General features: G+C 50.0%; 1 long non-coding RNA gene across 4 annotated transcripts in view; it reads right to left on the reverse strand.

Annotated features, from left to right (window-relative positions):
* The window catches only part of LOC121824889 (uncharacterized), a 29174-nt gene that overhangs the window by 557 nt on the left and 10215 nt on the right, over positions 1–18402 (reverse strand). For 2 of the 4 annotated variants that reach the window (XR_006066890.2, XR_013046884.1), the window contains 2 exons: positions 14097–14181; positions 12579–12947 (listed from right to left, as the gene is read on the reverse strand). The exons of 1 other annotated variant lie outside the window; for it this stretch is intronic. This is a non-coding gene — a long non-coding RNA (uncharacterized LOC121824889). Of the gene's footprint in view, positions 1–4625; positions 5031–12578; positions 12948–14096; positions 14182–18402 lie in introns of those variants that run through there. One more of the 4 variants, XR_013046885.1, reaches the window with a different exon arrangement.

The raw sequence follows: 18402 nt of genomic DNA on the forward strand, positions 1-18402 counted from the left end.
TTGGATTTTTTTTTTTTCCGAGATAGGGTTTCTCTGTGTAGTTTTGGTGCCTGTCCTGGAACTCGCTCTGTAGCCCAGGCTGGCCTCAAACTCACAGAGATCCACCTGCCTCTGCCTCCCAAGTGCTGGGATTAAAGGCGTGAGCCACCAGCGCCCGGCCATTTTTCCCTTTTGTAGTGAAAAAGGAGAAAATTTTTAAAAAGGCCATAAATAAATAAATAATATCAATAGGTATTTAGCTTTGAACTTTGGGTCACTCAGGGCCATTTCTATAACCCATTTACATATGACATCAAGGGGCAGGACAATTAGGGGACACAGTGGAAAAGGAGACATCATGAGGCCCAGAGATGTCAGGGTCCCAGGAACACAGAGCGGGTCTTTCTCATCTTTCTTTTCTTGCTATGTGAGTGACCTTGGAGTCCTGCCCCTCCTGCCTCTACCTCCACAGTGCTGGGACCACAGGTTTGTTCCAGCACACTCCACTGGTTTTTTTCTGGGATGGGAACCAGGGCTTCCTGCATGCTAGGCAAACAGTCCACCAAGAGTAGGTCCTACCTTTCGCGTCTAGACAAACCCAATGACATGCTGTGTCACCTGTCCCTCTCTCTGAGGGCAAACCCACTGGGGACAGCTGGCCAAAGCCCCAGGCACATGGATTGAATAGGCTAACTGGGGTGCTCCTGTGTGACCCCACCCCGGGTAGCTGTTCTTATTAACTAGGCCAAAGGCTTGAGCCCAGTGACTCAATGAGACTCTGAAATTTCTCAACCTGGACCAGGAGACTCTGCAGCCATGCCCAGCCTGCCCCACAGCACCTCCTGACAAGCTGGGCCTGCTCCCCGACCATCCCCTCTCAGAGGGCACCCAGCCTGGGCCCCGCCTTCCCACTGCTGAGCCAGCTGTTTCTCAGCCTTTTATATTCAGGGTAAAAAAAAAACCAGGCATCACCATCCAGCTCTTGGTAAATGGGGGATGAAGATCAGGGGTTCAAGGCCCACCTGAGCTACATGAGACCCTGTCTAAAAGCAATATATAACTAGTTGAATTAAAATCTTGGTAAAATATGCATACTATGGGACAATCGAGACAGCTCAACAGGTATTGCTTCAATACCTGGAACCCACGGGGTGGAAGGAGAGGCTGTCCTCTGACCTCCACATAAACACACTCGAACACACACACACTCACACACATACACTCACGCACTAATAAATCAATAAGGAAACACAGCACAGCCCTTTAATCTCAATTCTCCAGAGGCAGAGGCAGAGGCAGGCAGAACTCTTTGAGTTTGAAATCAACCCAGTCTACATAAGCTAATTCCAGGCCAGCCGAGGCTAAAATGGGACCCTATCTCCAAAAAAAAATTTTAAAAAAAATTACATTTGTGCAGATTTAGTAGCTCCTCTTCTTTTCTTTTTTTCTGAGACAAGATTTCTCTGTGTAGCTCTGCCTGTCCTGGAACTAGCTCTGTAGACCAGGTTGGCCTTGAATGCAGAGATCTGTCTGCCTCTGCTTCCCAAGTGCTGGGATTAAAGGTGTGAGCCACCATTTCCCAGCAGGTAGCTCCAGTCTATAATTCTAGCACTTAGTATCTGAGACAGGAGGATTACTGGAAATCCAAGGCCAGCCTGAGCTACCTACCAAAATCCAATTTTTAAATTTTGCTGTTTTTTTTTTTTTTTTGGTGTGTGTGGTTTTTTTTTCAAGACAGGGTTTCTCTGTAGCTTGTCCTGGATCTCACTCTGTAGACCAGGCTGGCCTCAAACTCACAGAGATCCACCTGCCTCTGCCTCCCCAGTGCTGGGATTAAAGGCGTGTGCCGCCCTGCCGCCGCTGCCACCACCACCTGGCCAATTTTTAAATTTTTTTAAAAATGTGTTTTAGTGAAGCAGACAGAACAGGCTCTAGTGCATGTGTCAGGGCAGAGGACAACTCTCAGGAGTTCACTCTCTCCTTCCTCCATGTGGGTCCCAGGAATCAAACTCCGGTTGGCTGGCTTGGCCTCAAACACTTCATCAGTTGAGCCATTTTGTGGGCCCCATAGAGTAAATTCTTGGCTAGCCTGGGCTACAGCATGAAACCTGCTCCAAAAAAGAAGCCAAAAGACAGGTACAGTATGTGGGATGGTGCAGGCGCTTAATCACTGTACTCAGAAGGCAGAGGCAGCCACATCTCTGTGAGTTCAAGACCTCTCTGCCGATAGGAAAGTGTGCAGCTCTCCTTGGCTCAGGTATGTCTGGACCACCTGCCTGGGCAGACAGCTGATGGCCGGCAGCCCAGGTGGGATCTGACCTGAAGAACCTGGGAGTCAAGCAGATGAACTCAGAACATCCCCACCACACCCCCTTGCCTCGGGGGACAAGGCCACACACGTGGCTTTTCCTGGAATGACACTCTCTGTTTCGGAAAAGCCTTGATTTTGGCTACTGCCCAGAAAAAACGAAGGTAGTGTGAGCTAGAGAGAAAAACCTCCAGGTTTATCCTTTCAGGGTGCACTAACCCTGGCTACAGCTGACCTAGGGTCACAGTGACCGGCCCCCAACACACAGGTCCCCACCCAGCGAGTGACCAGGCTTGAAACTGCAGGCTCCAATGTGCATTCTTTCCCCATGAGAAACCTCGGCTCCTTAAAAGCTCTCCCACCCACAGGAGTGGTAATCCACTAGGCTGTTATCAGCCATCTACACTTTAATGTGAATTAGCTTCATCAGTACACCCGGAATCGCCCTCGTCCTCATCTAGCTCACTTTTTTTAATGTGCATTTGTGCTTTTCCCACCTGTGTGTCTGTGTGAGATCCCTGGAAGTGGAGTCACAGACAGTTGTGAGCTGCCATGTGGGTGCTGAGAGTTGAACCCTGCTTCTCTGGAAGAGCAGCCAGTGCTCTTCACCTCTGAGCAGTCTTGCCACTCCCCACTCCTTTTTTTTTTTTTAAAGAAGCCAAACATGGAAGGTGAATGACAGACCGACAGACTGACGGGTGGGAACTACTCACTCTAAGGCCGGAAGAGCCAGCGTGCGGTAGATTATCAACAGGTGACCGGAAAGGGGAAAACATCATGAAGAGGGGGCGTGTGTGTAAACTTTGTTACTCGGAGCTCTAACATGTTTTTCCCCCAGAGCAGGCACAAATCTGACCCGGCAGCGGCAGCAACCACACCCGACCCCACCCCAGGGCATAAAATGTTTTAAAAACAGGAGGCATTAAAAAAAAAAAAAAGCCTCCTGTTTTTAATCTTCAAGTTCATTCAAATGCAAAATTCTGCTCCATAATACACACCTGTTTGTTTTCTACCTCGTCAAGAGTGAGATTATTTTAGTGTGGCTCCCTTTTCCAAAGGTGTCTGTAAACTCTAAACCCAACACTTGGGAGGTACAGGCGGAGGAATCGGGAGTCCAAGATCAGCCTCAGCAACAAGGCCAGTGTGGGCGACAGGAGACGCCCTCTCAAAAAAGCACAGGGGGTTCCAGGGAGAGGGGACTCTGGTTAAGGCAACCGTTGAATACTCCAGAGCTTCGGATCCTCAGGACCTGTGTAAATCCCAGGGTATGTTGGCCTGTCTGAACCCCACAGCAGGCTGGTCAGCAAGATTAGCTGCTTCTGCAAGCTCTGGGTTTGATTGAGAGAGCCTGCCTCTGTGGATAAAATGGTAGATTGACTAATGATGATTCTGGACATCCATTTCTGGCTCCCACGCACATCTGCATACATGTGTACCTACACACACGTGTGGCCACATCCATGTGATACATGCACATGCCACACAAGATTTCAGTTTTCAGATACAGTATCAAAGTTGGTCTTTTTTTCTTCTCTTCTCTTCTCTTCTCTTCTCTTCTCTTCTCTTCTCTTCTCTTCTCTTCTCTTCTCTTCTCTTCTCTTCTCTTCTCTTCTCTCTCTCTCTCTCTCTCTCTCTCTCTCTCTCTCTCTCTCTCTCTTCCAAGTTTGTCTTTCTGAGGACACTTGACTGGCTGGACAGAGACACTCAAATGTCCCAGGATAAACTATTTCCCGACTCTCAGAGTGTCATGGTATCTGTCAATACCACCCAGAGAAAAATTGTGGCTAAACTTTAAAATATGGGATGGGGTGGGTGAGATGGTACACATTTCTAATTCCAGCACAAGGGAGGCAGAGGCAGTCGGATCTCTGTGAATTCAAGGCTAGGCTGGTCCACATAACTAGTTCCAGTTGCATGAAAGTTACATAGAAAGACCTTGTCTTTTAAAAGGGATGGGGATGGGGGTGCCAACAGGGTAGCACAGAGGGCGGAAGCACTTGCTGCCAAGCCTGACGGTGTGGGTTTGATTCCCAGAAATTAAGCAAGTTGTCCTCTGCCTTCCCCATGCCCTCTCTGACACACACAGAGACAGACAGACAGGTAATGGGCTGGAGTGATGGAGCATCAATTCACAGCACTGGCTGCTCTCTCATACATTAGTGGTGCCTGTGTTTTTCCCATTGGCTGCGGTCCTTTATCAAAGTCATCTCCCATTGGCTGTGGTCCTCTATCAAAGTCATCTCCCATTGGCTGCGGTCCTCTATCAAAGTCTTATCCTATTGGCTATGGTCGGATATCACATTCTTATCCCATAGGCTAGTCAGAAAAGAATCGGCTCACAATGGAGGAAGGGGAAAGAGTCACTACTCCGAGTTATCACGAAGCAGGAGGCCTTAGTGTAAACAAAGGTTTTACTAGGAGCATAACTTTTGGTTGTTTGTTTTTTATTTATTTTTCAAGACAGGGTTTCTCCATGTAGCCCTGGCTGTCCAGAAACTCGCTCTGTAGACCAGGCTGGTGTTGAACTCCGAGATCCGCCTGCCTCTGCCTCCCAAATGCTGTGCTGAAAGCACAAGCCATCATGCCCAGCTTCAAGCTTTACTCTTGACCAAGTGGGTGCACAATGAAGATTGAACACAGAGAAACAGGAGGTACCTTTGGTTTTTGTTCTGACTCAGGTGGTGACCTTGTCTTTCCCCTGTCAGCTGGGGTCTGACCTCACAGTTTTCTCTGATTGGCTAGTCTATTAAAAAAAAAAAAAAAAAGGTGCACAGGAAACAAAGGAAGAAGGGAGGGAGACACAGCTCCACACCATCAAAATCCCTTGAATAGAGCAGAGGTCTTTTTGTAAACAAAGGCTTCACTGGATGAAGGGATTAAAAGTTTTGCATAAGGCCGGGCGGTGGTGGCACACGCCTGTAATCCCAGCACTCGCGAGGCAGAGGCAGGTGGATCTCTGTGAGTTCGAGGCCAGCCTGGTCTACAGAGCTAGTCCAGGACAGGCTCCAAAGAAAGAAAGAAAGAAAGGAAAAAGAAAAAGACTCATTTGATATTGCTTACACAGCACCCACATACAACTCGGAACTGTCACTCCAATTCCAAGGGATCTGATGCCCTCTTCTGGCCTCAGAGGTCACTGCACACATACAGTGCACATACACTCATGCAGGCAAAACACCTATGCCCTATGCATACAAAACACTAAAAAATAAGAATAAGTAAAATTAAAATTGTAAAAATCAAATGTGGGACCTGGTGGTATGGGCCTATAAATCCACTTACTTAGGAGGCAGGAGGATAAGAAAGCTCAAAGCCTTTCTGGAAACTGTGAGCAGTAAAGAGAGGGACAGAGGCTGGACAGCGGTGGTGCACATCTTTAATCCCAGCACTCGGGAGGCAGAGGCAGGCGGATCTCTGTGAGTTCAAGGCCAGCCTGGTCTACAGAGCAAGATCCAGGACAGGTACCAAAACTACACAGAGAAACCCTGTCTGGAGAGACAGAGAGAGAGAGAGAGAGAGAGAGAGAGAGAGAGAGAGAGAGAGAGATACAGCTCACAGCTCAGAGGTAGAATGCTTGCTTAGCAGGCACATGACCCCAGCTTTAATCCCTAGTAGCAGAAGAGAAAAAAAAAATGTGAGCTGTCTGGGGCCTGGGGCATCCTCCACCTGATACATCAGTAGTCTCAGGTGAAGGCCACACACCTCTTACTCAACAGTGTCTAGCCTGAAAACATAGTCAACACCCAAGGCCAACAATGTCCAAACAGACACCTGTGTTACTTCTGCTGGCCCTGGGACTGGTCTGAGCATCTAACTATCTTCGAAGACTTGACCATTTTTTCACAAGGACCAGACACCCTGCCTCTCACTCCAGGCCTGCTGATTTCCTCATGATCCTTCTTGAAGACAATTAGATCATAACAGTCAAATAATAACCACCCATGCTGTCAGCAGGCTTGATCTGGCCAGTTACCTACATCCACCCAACCCCTTCATCGGCACAGTGACCTCCTGGTAAATTAGGTCTGTCCGATGACCGTCACAGCGTGGGACCGATGAGGACAGGAGTCCATTAGCACCAACCTCACTCAAGGTCACAGAGACAGGGCTTGGTACCAAGGCCCAAGCTCTGAGTCCCGGTCAGGGCCCTCCCTGCCTCGCTCAGGCCGGCTGGCACATGCTGGCATGTTAGCTGCCATTGACTAAGCAACTTCTACCTCCCGGATCCCTGGGCAGGTTGCTTAGCCATGTTTTGGACTACTCCCTGCCTTCGGGAAACAGGGAGGGAGGGACAGGCTTAGGGGAAATGAAAGAAAACAGAAGATACCACGCCTCGCCCTCGGGAAGTTGACGCGCACTGCCACACTGCGTGGGGGAGATGACAACAATCCTGGCCTGCGCCTAACACTTGTCACTTCTCAGACTCCTCCCTTTTTCTCACCAAATCTTCTCCGCAACCCTGCCACGCAGCATTCATGATCTCTGCTCTGGGATGAGGAAATCGGAGGCTGCAAGTCACAAGGGGCTGCCCCCAGGATCATCTGGCTGCCGGGGGAAGAGCTGTAACTTGACCCCAAGTCCTGTGACAGCCCTGGGCCAGAGGGAAATGACACACGGTCTTGACGGCCCCTGACAGTGGCTTCCAGCCTGCACGGAGGACTCCTGTTCTTTCCCTGGAGATGGTTGCCGGCTCACAAATAAGAGCGTTTATTTTAGGATTCGGTCTGCTGGGAAAATTCTAGGGAGGAGAACCCGGGGCTTCAGCACGGTTGAAGCGGTGTGCCAGGTGTTTGCTCAGACTGTCTGCAGACAGTATTTGGAGCACAGAGAGGTTCTACACTTCTTTCATTAACTCAATCCCACAGGCAGGTAACTGCTGGCTGGGTCCCCTACTGCCGGGGCGGTTCAGGAGAGGAGACATCACCAAAATCTAGCTGCCTGGCCACAGCATGGGTGAACAGGGGCATTTAAGTTCAACAGGGTGAGGAATGGAGAGGAACAGAGGCAAGTCCAGGGGACAGGCTTGGGGGAGGCCCGGCCGGCCGGGAGGTGGTAGACTCTGACTGAAAGGTGAAAAATGGACTGTACATCCTTAGGGGCCATTTGAACGGTGTGGGGACCAGCCGCTGGAAGCCATGGCTCATGTCTGTAATCCTACCTCTAAGCAGACTAAAGCAGAAAGTTCACCGAGACTTTTGAGGCCAGCCTGGGCTACATGATGAGTTCCAGGCCAGTGAGGGCTACAAAGTATGAGCCTGTGTCAGCAAATGTGTGTGGGAGGGGCCACATTCTTCTTCAGTGCTTTTAGGGAGGGAGATGTTTCATCCTTAGGAGTCTCTTTCATTTGTTTTTTTAATACATATATTTTTTTATTTGTATGAATGTTCTGCCTACACGTATGTATGTAGGCCGTGGTGTATGTAGGGTGCATGGGAAGTCAGAATAGGGCACACCAGATCCTCAGGAACCGGAGTTACAGATTTTGTGAGCCACTCAATGGGTGTGCTAGGAATTGAACTCAGGTCCTCTTCAAACAGCAGTATGTGCTCTTAACCATTGAACCATCTCTCTAGCTACTCACATAGCTCAGGCTGGCCTCCTCCAACTCAATATGTGTTCAAGACTGTCCTTGAACACTCCCCCACCCCACACCCCACTTCACCTGCCTCCACTTCCCAAGTACTGGGATGACAGGCTACTACTACCACACCTGGCTTGTTGTTTATTCTTTTGGACTTCGGAAAAGCATCAGTGTCAGACCATAGACTGTTTCATTACAGCCCCACAGGGTCTGGAACAGCACACTCGAATCAAACACTGAAGAGACATCTTTGGACATTCACGTGAGGGAATAAAGGTAGCTGGTGTAGGTCCTTTGTCAGCTCAGTTCACATCTCTGTGCTAAATATATATATATATATATATATATTTTTTTTTTAAGATTTATTTTTATTTATTATGGATACAGAAGAGGGCACCAGATCTCATTACAGAGGGTTGTGAGCCACCATGTGGTTGCTGGGAATTGAACTCAGGACCTCTGGAAGAGCAGTCAGTGCTCTTAACCTCTTAGCCATCTCTCCAGCCCCGCTAAATATATTTTGTCTTCAGTCCTCCTAGGCACTTGGAGTCATAGATAAAGAGGTGTAGACCTAAACAGATGCTGATGCTGGCAGGCTCGCTGCCCCGCCCTTCCGTGAAGGCTTCTCCACAAGCTCATCACCTGGGTTACTGGGGAGAAACCAGGGCTCAGAGACACTGAGTGATGTGTCCCAAGCCACTTTAGTGGTGCAGAGGCAGGGTCCCTACCAGGTCCAAAGTCCTTGTTGTTATTATTATTATTATTATTATCATCATTATTATTATTATTTTGTCTATTTGTGACGGGGTCTTACATAGCCCAAAGTGATCCCTATGTAGCAGGGGATGACCTTGAACTTGGGACACTACAGCTTCTACCGCCCTGTTGCTGGCTTCAGAGAGGTGCTCCACCACACCCTGCTGGGTCCACTAGGTTCTGCTCTACCTAGGGAGAAGTCCATTCCATCTCCTTGGTTTGGTCAACTGCATTTCAATACTAGAGTTACCCACCATGGAACAAAGGGATGTCCATAGTGGAGCTCGTGAGTTCTGGGTTTTTTTGTTTGTTTGGTTGTTGTTGTTTTTAAATATTTTTAAACCTGATATGATGGCGCACACCTGTAATCCCAGCACTTGGAAAGCTGAAGCGGGAAGACTTCCATGAGTCTGAGGCCAGCCTGGGATATCCCAAGTTAGCCTAGGATAAGAGAGTAAAAACTCTCTCAACAAAACAAAACAAAGCCGGGCAGTGGTGGTGCACGCCTTTAATCCCAGCACTCGGGAGGCAGAGCCAGGTGGATGTCTGTGAGTTCGAGGCCAGCCTGGGCTACCAAGTGAGTTCCAGGAAAGGCACAAAGCTACACAGGGAAACTCTGTCTTGAAAAACCAAAAAAAAAAAAAAGTATAAAAACAAAACAAAACAACAAAAAGCCTACAAGAGGGCTCGGAGAGTAAAAGCGGAGACAGGAGAGTTTCGAGTTCAGGATCATCCTGAGACAGGCAGTCTTTGGAAGCCAGCCTGAGATCCATGAAACCTTGCCTCAAAATAAATAAATAGATGGGCTTTTTATTTTTTATTGGGGGGGGCGGGGTTTCAAGACAGAGTTTCTCTGTGTAGCTTTGCACCTTTCCTGAAACTCACTCTGTAGCCCAGGCTGGCCTCGAACTCACAGAGATCCCCCTGGCTCTGCCTCTCAAGTACCGGGATTAAAGGCGTGCGCCACCACCGCCCGGCAGATGGGCTTTTTCTTTAAAGCAGATTTTGCTGGCCCAAATCAAGCCCTCTTCTTGTACATGTAGACACCAGAGGTTTTATGCCACTTACCCACACATCCTGAATCTCCTTGTTATTGGATTAATACATTATAAAGGGCCAGAGGAATGCATCTTTTCACAGCTCTGACCTGGTGTCAGGCACACCGCCAGCCAGGGGAAGAGACAAAGGACTCTCTCTAGGGAAGCTTAGCATCTCATTGGAGAAAGTCAATGTGAAAATGAAGAACAGGATTTCCATACTTGAGAAACAACTTTTGGTTAGGAGCTCTTACTGTTTCTGCAGAGGACCTGAATTCAGTCCCCAGCACCCACATCAGGGTGCACAACCACCTTTAACTCCAGCTCAGGAGGTCTAACGCCCTCTTCTGGACTCCATGGGCGCCTGAACTCACATGTGCACACCCACGCACAGACACACGTATATACATGCAATTAAAAATAAATCTCGCGGGGCGGTGGTGGCACACACCTTTAATCCCAGCACTCGGGAGGCAGAGCCAGGCGGATCTTTGTGAGTTCGAGGCCAGCCTGGTCTACAGAGCGAGATGCAGGAAAGGTGCAAAGCTACACAGAGAAACCCTGTCTCGAAAAACCAAAATAAATAAATAAATAAATAAATAAATAAATAAATAATAGATCTTTAAAACCAACAGCAACAACCAAAAAATTGATTCTCATCCATAAGTAAAACCCTGCTTCTCTGGAGGGCTGTGAGAAATCCAGCTTGCAAAGGTTACATGAACTGTCATCCTCAGCTCTGCTGGGCAGCGGATGACAGACATGCCCTGTGAGAAGGAGCTGTAGAACAAGGCTCTAGCACATGCCAGCCAAGGGACAGTCAGTGCCATGGAGGCCAGAGCTGGGAGAGGGCGGAACAATAGATGAGTCAGGGTACATGTGTCCTCCTTGCTCAAGGTAAAATGGGGTTGTTGAGTAACAGTCAGGACAATGTCACAAGGCATGATGAGCCCAGTGCATGCCTGAGAGGCCGGTGGCCAGCACTGGATTCAGAAGACAAGTGGGTGGGGGGTGGGGTGGGGTGGAGGCGGGGTTAGAACTTGCTGGGGCTAGAGTACTGCTCAGTGGTCGGGTTGTAGTCCAGTTTTTAGAGCTGGCTTCCAAGTCCCCAGCTGACCTCATCATACACAGAAATTCTGCACCTATCTTGCTGAGGTCTCCCCCCTCCCCGCCCCCCATTTTTATGACAGGGGCTCGTGTAGCCCAGACTGGGCTCCTATGTATTCAAAGCTGTCTTTGAACTACTGATCTCCCTGCCTCGGCTACCTGGGTGCTGTGATTACTCGTGTGCATAGCATTTAGCTCTAATATTTGTTATTATTAGTCTTCAACATTGAGAAAAAGAAAGAGGTAGCTTAGGAAGGAGAGGATTCGACTGGTGACGAGTCCGCTGTGCCAGGGTGAGGAGCCGAGTTCAGATCCTCCCATCAAGGAAAAGAGAGGAAGGAGGGAGGGAGGGAGGAAGGAAGGAAGGAAAAGAAACACACAAACTCTTGGAGCTGGAGAAATGTCTCGACGGGAAGAGCTCTTGTAGAGGCGCCACATTCAGTTCCCAGCACCCAGGTGGGGCAGCTCACAACTGCCCGTAACTGCAGCTCCAGGGGATCTGATGCCTCTTCTCGACTTTGAGGGCACCTGCACTCGTGTGTGCGCAAACACACACACACACACACACACACACACACACACACACACAGACTTAAATCTTGGCTGGGAGTGGGGCTGCACACCTTTGCTCCCCAGCCCTCAGGAGGCAGAAGCTGGCATATCTCTGAGTTCAAGGCCAGCCTGGTCTGCATGCTGATCTGCAGGCTGCCTCACCTCTCCTGCCCAAGCTGTGATGCAGCTGGACTGCTGAGCATCCTGACAGCTTTCCTGCTGCTCTGGAGGCCCAGGCTCCTGAAGTTCTTTCCCCAGAATGCATATCTGCTCATTTGCCCTTTCCCAGATCAAAACCTCACACTCGTGCCTCTGACTAGTGGAATCTAGGTCTCATGCCTACACCTTAGTTGCAAAGATGTCTGGGAAAGTCAATTTCTGTCCTTTACTTTGGGGAAGTGGGATTTATGACACATACAGGAAAGTTGATCAAAGGATGCTGATCTCATGAGACATGACAAATGTCACCCGAACTATGGCTTAGCTTACTCTCCTACAGATATGGGATGGCTTCATTATATTATTGCAACAGAGTCTCATATAGGCCAGGCTGACCTTAACTCACCTGTAGTTTAGGATAACCTTGAACTCTTGATCTTCCTAACTCCTTCTGCTGGAATTAGAGGCCTGAACCATCACACCTGCCCTGGGTCCTACGGAGCTGTGGGAGGGAGTTGAGGGTGTATCCTGGGGCTGGAGAGACAGTCGGTCCAGCAGTGAAGAGTACTTACTGCTATTGTAGAGAGAGCATCAGCGCTTGGTTCCTAGCACCCACCCGAGGTGGCTCACAATGGCTTTTAACTGCAGCTTCAGGGGATCTGATGTCCACACAGAGGAACAAAAAAATAAATAAATCTTAGCCAGGTACGGTGATGGTAGTGGTGATAATCCCAGCACTTGGGAGGCAGTGGCAGGTGGATCTCTGAGTTTGAAATCGGCCTGGTCTACACAGTGAGTTCTAGGCCAGTCAGGGCTGCAGAGAAAGACCCTGTCTCAAAATACAAGACAAAACAACAAAACCCCCAAACCCCAAACCGCAGCAGCTGAAGAGTCGGCTCAGCCGTTGTAAAGCATATGGCTCTTGCACAGGACCCCAGCTCAAGTCCGAGGACCTGACACCTCTGGGCTCTGACAAGCCTGCATTCACGTGTGTACTTGTGTATACACACACCCACACACCCAGACACATAATTTTAAAGACAGACAGACAGACAGACAAGGTTTTGGAAGAATGAAGTACATAAGCATTGATTGGTGACCGCAGGCCATCCCTGTCTTCCCAGCCCCTCCAACCGGTCAGATCTCCCCACCCATCACCCACATTGTCCATCAGAGCCGAATTCCATTCTGCTGATTACATGATGGACGCCTGCTTCTTCTGGCCTATAGGGAGCTTGCGCTGCGTCCCAGACCAGGGAAGGCCGACCAGGCCCAGCCACACCAGGTCAGGGCAGGGCGGCAGAGCGAGAGGGGCTGAGACCTATCACAAAGACCGTCTGCAGCCTCCCGCACAGCCCCCTGTCCCCAGAGAAGAGCAGCTGATGGGTTTCTGGAGCGATCCAATCCAATTATTGCCCCCTCCTCTCTGGTGGAGGCTGAGCCGCCACGCCCTTCCCCGAGGTGCAGACTGGTGGGAAGGGAGAGAGAGAGGAGAGAGAGATGCTGAATTCTGCACATCTTGACCCAGCACTTGCTTGGCAGCAGGCCGGCTCACCGTTACGCTGAGGCTGCTATGACAGCGCCCGTTTCCAGGCGACTGTTCTGGGGGAATGGCCTGTTTTGGCAACCAGAGGGCCCCTGGGTAAGGGCCGCCCCCCGCCCTCCCCACCCCTGTGGGCCGCACCATTTGCATAGCAACCTCCTCCCTCCCACGAGCAACTCGGGCGACATGCGACAGCCGGGGCACCCGCCCCTGTCCTCAGCCAGGCCCGCCCCGCGCGCGGCTCAGCTCCCCCAGCCTTGTCGTGGCCTGTCCTCTGGGAGCAGTGGCTACCCGCCCAACCAGGGTATTTCCGGAGAGGCTGGTACCCTGGAGACCACGGGAAGTGATGCTTGGGGGACAAAACACAAGTGGGGGAGGGGTGATGAAATATAATCTCTCAAACCAGAGTCTGGTGATAGCATCCCAGTGCATTGTGGATAACGGAGGATGGCTCAAAAATGTTTATTTAGGTGATCCTGTAGGGAGGCCCCGGTGGGTACTCGGGAAATGCCTTTTGGGTCAGGTCATTGGCAGTGTGTGTGGATTTGGGAACCAGTGGCTTGGGGGGAAAATCACATTTTTTTTTTTTTTTTTGAGGCAGTTTTAGTCCTTGTTGGCCTGAAACTTGCTATGTAGACCAGGTTGTCCTTGAACTCAAAGAAATCCACCTACTTCTGCCTACCAAGTGCTGGAATTAAAGGCCTGTGCCAGTACGCCCCGCCTAATACTGATTTGTTTGTTTTTACTATTCAAAATGTTTTATTTTTTTTTTCTTGAAGAGCTTTTTTGTTTGTTCGTTTTTTCGAGACAGAGTTTCTCTGTGTAGCCCTGGCTGTCCTGGAACTCTCTTTGTTGCCCAGGCTGGCCTTGAACTCACAGAGATCCACCTGCCTCTGCCTCCCAAGGAGTAAAGGGATTAAGGACATGCTCCACCACCGCCTGGCTTGAAGAGCTTTTTTTGTTTTAGTAGCATATATTAATTATACATAATAGTAAGTTTCATTATGACATTTTCATACATGTGTAGAATATATTCTGATCATGATCATACCCCCATTAAAAACGATTTCCTACCTAGAAATATCTGCTGGTGGTGTTCTTGGGAAATACTGTCAAACACTTGGAGAGGAGGCGGTCTCTCTGAATTTGCTGGAAGAAACTGAGAGAGAAAACAGATAACTCTCTGGAGTCCTTGCCCGCTCTTCCCTGTGCACACCCGCCCCTTCCCATCGGCACACACCCCAGTGAGTCCATGATGCCAACTGAGATGCCACGCTGGACCTTTAGACCACAGGAGCTGCCCAAGGACACTTGCCTTGACTGAAACCCAAGAGGGGGCTGGGCAGGGGCAGGTCACCCCAGCTGAGCGATCACATTTCCCTGGCAGCTGTCCAAGGGGCAGTTCCCAGCTGCACCTGTTTGTAGGACGATTGCTTTTATCAGTATTGACACAGCAGTGGAGCCCGGGAGCCGCAGTGCAGGAAATAAATAAGGGGGTGGGGAGCGGAGCCACCGAGAGGCCAGCTGAAAATGAGGAGGCCTTCTGCTGCTCCTCACAGCCAGTCCAGTTCCCCAGTTCCCCGACCCTGGAATTCTCTGAAGAGCCTATAGGCTGGCTCTTAAAGAGACAGAATTCCATAATCACCTAGGACCCCTTCCTGCCTGGCTCGACCTTTAAAAGCACTTGCTGCTTCTGTAGCCAGCCGGCTTAGGTTCAGTTCCCAGCACCCACGTGGCGGCGGCTCACAACCTTCTGTTCCTAGAGTTCCAGAGGATCTAATAAGGCCTTTTTCTGACCTCTGAGGGGAACAGGCGCACACGTGGCACACATATATGCAGGCAAAATATTCATAAGCAGAAAATAAAGTAAATCAAAAAAAGGTTCCTCATGCCGGCTCTCTCCAATCAATGGATTGCAATTGATTCCTCGGTGCCCTGAGCCGACATCTCGTTTGTCCTGGGCCTGGGCGGCAAGGGAATTCCTCTTCCCTCGGCCGACCTCAGCATCAGAGGAAACGGTACAACTCAAGTGCACATGTTTTGGAGTTAGTCAGACCTGGAGTGAAACCCTGGCAGAGTCTAGCTGTGTGATTAGAGAGATGTGTTCACCAACCAGTCAGAGCCTCCGCCAGAGGCTTTGGGGGAAAAAATGCAAAACCAAACAAATCCGGGCTGCTGATGGGACTCCGTTTGTAGAATGCTTGCTTAGCATTCAGGAAGCCGCCCGTGGTTGGCTCCCCAAGGCCACAAAACCCAGGACTGTGGTGTGTACCTGTGACCCCAGCACTGCAGAAGTGGAGTCGTGTGGACCCCACAAGTTCATGGTCATCTCTCCTGTGAGATCAAAACCGGACTGAGTTACCTGATTCCTACCCAGTCAAACAAAACCAAAGCAGATCTGGGGAACTGTCTGTTCTGGAAATGGCAGAGTCGGAGGCTAACAGCGTCCACCGAGGACAGCCAGATGGGACCCCTTGGTAGCTGCAGCCCTGTTCTGGTCTTCGGGGCCTCTGAGCTGGGCCCCCTCACCTCTGCTCTAGAATGGCCAGGTTCCGTAAGTGAGGCATAAACAAAAGCTGCCCATCTGAGGCCACCTAGCCACGCCCAGAGATAAATTACTTTCGTAAGAACTGCTGGAGGTGAGTCACTCACACGCCGCAGACAGGAAGGCAGGTCTCCAAGGGGCACTCGGGTGCCAGTTGCCAGCCTCCTGGGCTCCAACCCATCCTTACACCCACCAGTTCGGTGCCTGTGGGAAGCTTAGCTACCACTATCCTGGCAAGTTTCTGGTCTGAGGTGAAGAAATCACACCCATGTGCTTGCCGTTAGCACCCAGTGTGTGGTGCTTCCTCACGACAGCACTTGGGGGTCATTACGCTTAATGAGATTGGGGACCCCATCCTGACCACCTCTGTATCCCCAGATCTTCACAGAGAGTGGATACTGGGCAGAAGGCATCATTGACTGGTGAATGAATGAATGGCCCCTCAAGAGGTTAAAAAAGCTAGGGTGGGATAGAGTTCAGTCCACAGAGTGCTTGCCAAGTGTTCAGAAAGCCCTGGGTTCAATCCCCAGCTGCTCATAAAAGCCACCAGGGACATCCAAGGCTGGCAGCTCAAATGTGGGAGCTAGCAGAGGGTTAAAAGGCATCCTGCCTGTCCCCAAGCCCCAGAGGCTTATCCATCCAGGATACTTCAGGAAAGGAAAACAGGAAGCATCCTTGATAGCCAGTGTCTCTCTCTCTCTCTCTCTCTCTCTCTCTCTCTCTCTCTCTCACTCTCACTCTCTCTCGCCCCCCTCCTCTCTTTTGGTGGGGCTTGGGAGGTGGGAGAAAGATGGTCCTCTGGGTCACATTTTGCCAGGAAACTAGCCTCCTTCCTTCCAAACGCCATGGCCTCCAAGGGGACAGATAAATAACTGCTCGCTTGATGCAGAGAGAAAGATGTGGCCCACAGAGAGCAAGACAGACGAGCTCCTTGGGAGCCCAGGTCACCATTACTGCACCAATATGTGGTTCTAGAAGGAGCCCTCCCCTGTATTCATTCATTCATTCATTCATTCATTCACTTACTCACTCACTCACTCACTCACTCAGATGCTTCCCTCCATGCTGACTAGGTCCTAAGAGGTGTGATGACAGGCATGCGGGGCTTCCTACGTGGCAGGAAAGCCCGCTGACACCTGAGCTACGACGTCCCTGACTCCACTGATTAGATTTCTGTACTCTTTCTTTCATGAAAGTGTGCAATGTACTGTGTAGCCCTGGCTGGCCTGGAACTTGCTCTGCAGACCAGGCTGGCCTCGAACTCACAGATTCTGGAGTGCTGGAATGCTAGGGTAGAAGGTGTGCACCACTATGCCTTGTCTATAACAAAGTTTTTGTGTGTTTGTTTGTTTTTTTTGTTTTGTTTTGTTTTTTTTTTTACTTTTCAAGACAGGGTTTCTCTGTGTAACCACTATGGCTGTCCTGGAACTTGCTTTGTAGACCAGGCTGGCCTCAAACTCACAGAGATCCATCTGCCTCTGCCTCCCAAGTGATAGGATTAAAGGCGTGCACCATCACCATCTGACTATAATAAAATTTTAATAAAATTTCCAAGCTAGACAATGGTGGCACACACCTTTAATCCCAGCACTCAGGAGGCAGAGGCAGAAGGATCTCTGAGTTCGAGGCCAGCCTGGTCTACAGAGCTAGTCCAGGACAGGCTCCAAAGCTACACAGAGAAACCCTGTCTTGGAAAACCAAAGATGGCTCAGTGGTTAAGAGCACTGGCTGCTCTTCCAGAGGACCTAGGTGCAATTCCCAGAACCCACATGGCAACTCACACCTGTCCAGTTTCAGGGCTTCTGATACCCTCACACAGACATTCATGCAGGCAAAACACCAATGAACATAAAATAAAATATATATATATATATATAATATATATGATATGTATATAAACAATGATAAATAAAATTTCCTGTAAGTGCCAGGTATGGTAGCATGGGTCTACAATTCCAGAATCATGGAGGCTAAGGCCAGAGAGATTTTAAGTTCTATGCCAACCAGAGCTACCCAGAGAGAGCCTGCTTGTGGGAGGCGGGAAGGGAAACGTCCTCATGTGTCACTGGCCACCTCAGGCAAATCCCTTTGGAGTTATCAGGAGGGCAGCAGAGAAACATTATCTAATCTGTTTTCCTGTTATAAATGTGAGGAAACTGAGTCGCACCCTGGCTCGGTCAAGGTGTTCTGAGATATTCACGGACTGAGTAGATTCGGGAATCTCTAGAGAACAGCACCCTTTGACCTTTGAACCCTCCCCTGCTTGTAGGAGTCAGCATCTAGCTGGTCTTGGCCGGCTGATAGAATCTGCCCTATTCTATTCTGCCCTTCCAGCCCCCAGACCCCGTTTCAAGTTGTGACTGGGGATGGAGCCTGGGCTGGAGTGAGCTAGCGGCACGCTAAACGTCCAAGCAAGGTCTTCAGCTTGCGTAGAAGGCCGAGTGGGCTGAGAACCAGGGTCCCTGAGTTACTCCGTATTGCTTGGGTTCTTCCCTCCCAACAGCCCCTGCCCCAATTCCTGGATATGGTAGGCAAGAGCTCTTACCCTCAATTCCATCCCTAACCCCCCACACTCCGCTGTTCGTTCCCCAGGGCAATCCTGCGCTTGCAGACTCTCACTTGGCTCTTAGCATTCCTAGCACCCCCCCCCCTCCAGAGGTAGAAAAGGAAAGCCACACCGCTCAGACAGGATTTCCAGGAACACAGAACTGAAAGCAAAGGATAAGCCTGGGCGTGGTTGTGAGCGCCTATAATCTCTTGCCCTTGAGAGCAGAAGACAGGAGCCTCAAGAGTTCCGGGTTATCTTTGGGCTACACGAGTCTGGTTGCTAAGACA

Source organism: Peromyscus maniculatus, chromosome 21, assembly GCF_049852395.1.
Source record: "Peromyscus maniculatus bairdii isolate BWxNUB_F1_BW_parent chromosome 21, HU_Pman_BW_mat_3.1, whole genome shotgun sequence".
NCBI classification, from domain to species: domain Eukaryota; kingdom Metazoa; phylum Chordata; class Mammalia; order Rodentia; family Cricetidae; genus Peromyscus; species Peromyscus maniculatus.